The following is a 6085-nucleotide window of genomic DNA, read 5'->3' as shown; positions in this document are numbered from 1 at the left end:
TGCTCTTTGTTCTGCTCGTGTAAGTCTGAGATAATACAGCGTTGTCTTGTAGCAGTGCCGTACACAGACTTTTCAGGGGCAGAGCCTCAAGAGGGGCAAAAAAGTGGCCTGTGAGTGTAAAATTGTTACATTTCTATACATTTATTTACCTAACCCTGAGAGAACGTTCTCTAAAGGTTCCCAGAAGCTTCGACCTAACCCTGAGGAAACGTTCTCCATGTAAGAGCTTCTGGGAACCTTTAGAGAACGTTTCCTCTGGGTTTGGTAGGAGCATCTGGGGTTAGGTAGGAAACGTTCTCTAAAGGTTCCCAGAAGCTCCTACCTCACCCTGAGGAAACATTCTCTAGGTAAGAGCTTCTGGGAACCTTTAGGGAATGTTTCCTTTGGATTAGGTAGGAGCTTCTGGAAACCTTTAGAGAACGTTTCCTCAGGGTTAGGTAGGAGCTTCGGGCAACATTTAGAGAACCTTGGGTATTAAACATTCTCTAAAAGTTCCCCGAAGCTCCTACCTAACCCTGAAAGAATGTTCTCTAAAGGTTCCCTGCAGCTCCTAGCTAACCCTGAGGGAACATTCTCTAAAGCTAACAAGAAGCTCCTACTTAACCCAGGATATGTTCTCTAAAGGTTCCCAGAATGTTCCCCATAGCGTTACTTTGTTGCAACCTTCATATAACATTTGGAGAACGTTCTCTAAAGGTTCCCAGAAGCTCATACCTAACCCAGAGGAAATGTTTTCTTGGTAAGAGCTTATGGGAACCTTAGGTAGGAAGCATTCTCTAAAGGTTCCACGAAGCTCCTACTTTACCCTGAGAGAATGTTCTCTAAAGGTTCCCAGAACGTTCACCTAATGTTACTTTTCTACATCTTTCATTCAACCTTTAGAGAATGTTGTCTAAAGGTTCCCCGAAGGTTGGAGAACGTTCTCTAAAGGTTCCCAGAAGCCCCTACCTAACCCTGAGGGAACGTTCTCTGAACGTTAGTTTTTGGTTTGGTTTCTTTGAGCGTTGTGTGTTGGTAGGGGTTGGCACTTTCTTTAACCTTTTGGTCCAGAAGCTGAAATGAGGCGCAGTCAGAGGAGAAACGTGCGGTGACGCACTGAGATTTAATGAAGTGTGAAACCCGCGGGGATGTCACGGAGATTATTGCCTTCCCGTGACGTTACTTATTCATCTCATTACATGACACGTCGTGAGGCTGCAGAGGTCTCAACATACAGAGTGGAATGCTGACAGTCACGTGTGTGGGGGGTCATCCGGGACTGACCTCACACTCTTGGCCGTGACGCGTCACGACTTGTTTTCGCCTCCTAAATAAAAGGTGTCTCCACAGCTGAGGACAAACAGTCTGCAAAGGAAGCGCCGGCCTCTTCCTTTATGGTGCGTTTAATGACATCAGGTTCATTTGCGCAGAGACGCACGGTGCGGTGGATCAGCTGCGTGGAAAAAAACCTTCTGAGAGTTGAGGTTCTAGCAGTGTTTGGCGCGCTTCTGCCGTAAGCGCGCGCGCGTATTTAACCAGCTGATAGTTTTGAAAAATATCGTCAGGGTTTGAGCTTTAATTCATGGCTTTTTTTTCTCTCTTTTTTTTTTTTTTTTAGATTTAGTCGTTAAATGAAAAACTTGGTGATAATGGAATCAAACTGAGGAGAGAACAGAAGTGGGCGAGACATCTGTGGACCTGTGTGTGTGTGTGTGTGTGAGATCTGTGCAGCACCACGGACAGCTCCACAGCTCCGCAGCTGCACGCGCTTCCTTCAAACTTCAGGTGGCGCGGCTCTCATCACCTCCTCCTCCTCTTCCTCCTCCTCTTCCCTTTCTTCATTTATTCATTAACCCACAGCTCCGTTGCAGTTTCACACGCAGACACACACACAGAGATAGGATTTTTTTTTCGGCTTTTTAAAAAACAACAACAACAAACGAAGCGTCTTCTGCTGCAGAAGAAGAAGATGCTGCTGCTCTGGTTCTCCACACTCTCTTCTTCTTCTTCATCATCATCACACAGCATCAGCAGCAGCAGCGCTGGAAACCAAGGAGAGCTGCACAGGTAAGAGATGATGTGTGTGTGTTGTGTGGATGTTGTGTTGATGAATGTGTGTGTGAACTTCACTGAAGTGTGTCTGTGTGTGTTTAAGGAGCTGGCTTTGGTTTGCGCGTATTTGCGCACTGTTGTTGTTTTCCTCTTGTGTTGGAGACACTGTGTTGATTCTAACAGATCCATCTCCTTTTTTTTTATTATTATTATGGTGAGATCCAATATCCACATGTGCGCGAACGAAGCTGCTGAAAACTATTGTAAATATAGGCGCGGCAGCATCAGCGGAATCAAACCCGCGCCATGCATGGTATCTTCATTTGGGGGAAAACGAGGAAAAAGTGCGGAACGCAGTGCGGGGAAGTGGATTAAATATCGTCCTGAAGAGTGGAGAATGAGTTGGTGTTTGACAGCGTGTCGGTGCGAGGAAACATGATATATGATGTTATCTTGAAGGCGTTTCTTCTGACTTTTGTTCACCTCTGAGGGGAAAAAAAAAGGAGCATTTTAACCCATTATTGTTGCTTAAAAACACAGATTGTGTGGGAGTTCGAAAATGCACGAGGAATGTAAATGAATATTTGGAGGTTGTCCTCGCTGGACCAAAGTCATTAATGTTGTGTGGAAGCTCCTCTCCACAGTCCCACAGGGATCTGTGCTGCATGTTTAGCAACATAAATAAACACAATAGAAGGAGCAAATCGCTGCTGTCAGCACAACAATTCATCCCCTAATTATCAGCGTTTTTCTTTGAAATGAGTAAACTATAACACCAACACTTTGACTGATCATCAATGTGATGTCTCAGAAATCCTCCTCCTCCTGCTCCTGTGAGACTAAGAGTGTAGGATGATGATGATGATGATGATGATGTGTGAGCACAGCATTCACAGCCAGAGATGTTGATTAGTGTAAATTATTCAGGTGAGTGAGGAACATGCTGCCGTCATCTCAACCAAAGTACAGCAGGAGGAGGAGGATGGATGATGGATGGATGTCTGTGACCTGTGATGCCTCCGCGGCGTTGACCTGCAGTCACTGTCCGTCACCTGCCACAGAGGCAGTGTTATGTGAGGACACACAGAGGCGATTCTAGAGTCTGTAGGGGCCCAAAGTTCCCCGGGGGGCCCTTCCTTCCAACCGGTGTTCATCACTAATAATCTTACAAATAATCTGACACCAACGAACAATGTGTGAGTTCAAAATATTTTTATTTTTTTCAAAATGAATGAAATAACATGGAAAAACCTTGTAATTAAAAAAGTATGTGAAACTATATATATAAAGAACAATAACATACAGTAAATAGCTTTTAAAAAACCTTAAGAACCATTAGAACATTCCCTCAGGGTTAGGTAGGCGCTTCTGGGAACCTTTAGAGAACATTCTCTCAGGGTTAGGTAAGAGCTTCTGGGAACCTTTAGAGAACGTTTCCTCAGTGTCAGGTAGGAGCTTCTGGGAACCTTTAGAGAACGTTTCCTCAGTGTCAGGTAGGAGCTTCTGGGAACGTTTAGAGAACATTTCCTCACTGTCAGTCAGGAAAGAGCTTCTGGGAACCTTTAGAGAACGTTTCCTCACTGTCAGGAAGGAGCTTCTGGAAACCTTTAGAGAACATTTCCTCAGTGTCAGGAAGGAGCTTCTGAGAACCTTTAGAGTACGTTTCCTCAGGGTTAGGTAGAGGCTTCTGGGAACCTTTAGAGTACGTTTCCTCAGGGTTAGGTAGAGGCTTCTGGGAACCTTTAGAGTATGTTTCCTCAGGGTTAGGTAGAGGCTTCTGGGAACCTTTAGAGAACGTTCCCTCGGTTAAGTAGAAGCTTCTGTGAACATTTAGAGAACGTACTCTCAGGGTTAGGTAGGCGCTTCTGGGAACCTTTAGAGAACATTCCCTTGGTTAAGAAGGAGCTTCTCGTTAGCTTTAGAGAACGTTCCCTCAGGGTTAGGTAGGCGCTTCTGGGAACCTTTAGAGAATGTTCCCTTGGTTAAGTAGGAGCTTCTCGTTTGCTTTAGAGAACGTTCTCTCAGGGTTAGGTAGGAGCTTCTGGTAACCTTTAGACAACATTCTCTCAGGGTTAGGTAGGAGCTTCGGGGAACACTCGCAGCCTGAGGGCTGTTTTTACTGAAATGTGCAGTGAGCAGCCGCCTCCCCGTCCCCCTTAAACAACAATGGTTGATTTGCAATGACATCTCAGTTGGAAACCTCCCTAAAGGAGTGACGGGGGCCCCCTTTCAACTCGGGGGGCCCCAAGCAGTTGCCTGCCTTGTCTGTTCACAAGCTACGCCTCTGCACACACACACACAAACACACACACACAGTGCACAGGCTGTTAATTAGACGACGAGCAGAGTTTTGTGTCCAAGCGTCTCACAAGTTTCCAACAAAGCACAGGTGTGTAATCATCTGCAGAGGAAACAAACACAGTCATCGCTTCTCCGTCTCAGGTGAACTTCAGTCGTACGATGATAGAACACAGGTTTCCAAACTTGACCTCCTGAATGTGTCGGCCCTGAGGTTTATAAGCAGCTCCGCTCTCAGGGCTCATCATCACCGTCCCTCACTCTGCGAAGGCTAAACTGTGAGTGTTTGTGTCGCACGGTCGTTTACAAAGTTCTCCTTCAGAGAAAAAGTTTCCTGTCGACTCAGAAGTTTAGAGCCGAGCAGACGGAGAGGAAAATGAAGCCCTGGTGATGAAAACAATCAAACCTCCTCTTTAAATGTTTCCAAACACAACATGAAGGATGTGTTTGCTGCAAAAATAAAAGCCTGTATTCTGTATTTCATACACATTTAATTACTTTGTAGAAATATTTCTGTTTACTGGGTATTTGTTGTTTTTGCGCCACCAAAACTTTCAAGGCAAGTTTATTTGTGCAGCATTATTCAAACACTGGGAATCTCAAAGTTACATTACAAATACATGACGAATAAAGCAAGACATTAAAATCAACATTAAGTAAAAATCATGAGAGATTTGACTGAAAAACAAACATCTCTCATGTCTTCTGTCTCAATTATGATCATCAATATCAACTTTTTTATATAAACACACCTGAGCAAAAAGTACACCCATTGTAATTTGCCATGAAAATAACACACAACTCCTTATATGGACATCCTGGGGGTCTGTCATTATAGGTCACATATTCAGGCTTTTTTTTCCCCTATGTGTTGTTATATATCGCTTGTTATATATATATAGTTTATGATCATCAATATCAACTTTTTTTTTTGAATTGTTCAGCCCTATAAATCATTTAAATGGAAATGCAATCTAAAACAATGCAATTAGTAAATTAATTAGCAATTAAGCAATTAATACATTCATTCTATTTTCTTATCGTTTTAGTTTAATATCAAAACTAAATCACAAGAGATTTCACTCAAAACCAAACATCTCTCATGTCTTCAGTCTCAGTTGTGATCACTATCAATAGGGGAGGCGTGATCTTCCTGTCAGGTGTTGACGCGTCGACCACGCCTCCCGCTGTCAGGCCACTCCCCCCAACAATAACAACAACAAGGTCAAAGGAAAACATCCCCCCAGAAAAGCGACAAAATAATTATTTGAAAGTTCAAAGTTCAGCAGTTTGAAGGGACAAACGCTTCCCTGTGCTGCTGCTGCTGCTGTATACACTCAAACGCTCCCTCTGCTCAGGTCTCGAGCCTGTTTTCACGTCAATCAGGAGACATAATGGACAAAAATCGTAGAAACTGTCACCAATTCTTTGCGTTTTCACTCCAAACTGTTTGCAGAATCCCTTCCTGTGTGCGGCATAGCAGTGTCACCGGGCGACACCAGATACAAACCTCGCTCTACTATAGAAACGGACTCGCGTGGAATCATCATTAATCATCGTGGTTTGAACAAAGGTTTTTGCAAATCCGACCGACATTTGTTTATTACATTGAATCCAAACAAAAAAAATAGAGACAACAACAAAAAATGTCCTTGTCTTCTTCATCGTTAATTTGAACCGAAGCCTGATTAAAAACGGCGTAGCTTTAATTTCTGCTTTTCGCTCCATCATCGCTCGCTCGCAGCTCTCAATAACA

Source organism: Microchirus variegatus, assembly GCF_963457635.1.
Source record: "Microchirus variegatus genome assembly, chromosome: 7".
In the NCBI taxonomy this organism is placed as follows: Eukaryota; Metazoa; Chordata; class Actinopteri; order Pleuronectiformes; family Soleidae; genus Microchirus; species Microchirus variegatus.
This window is presented reverse-complemented; position numbering follows the sequence as displayed.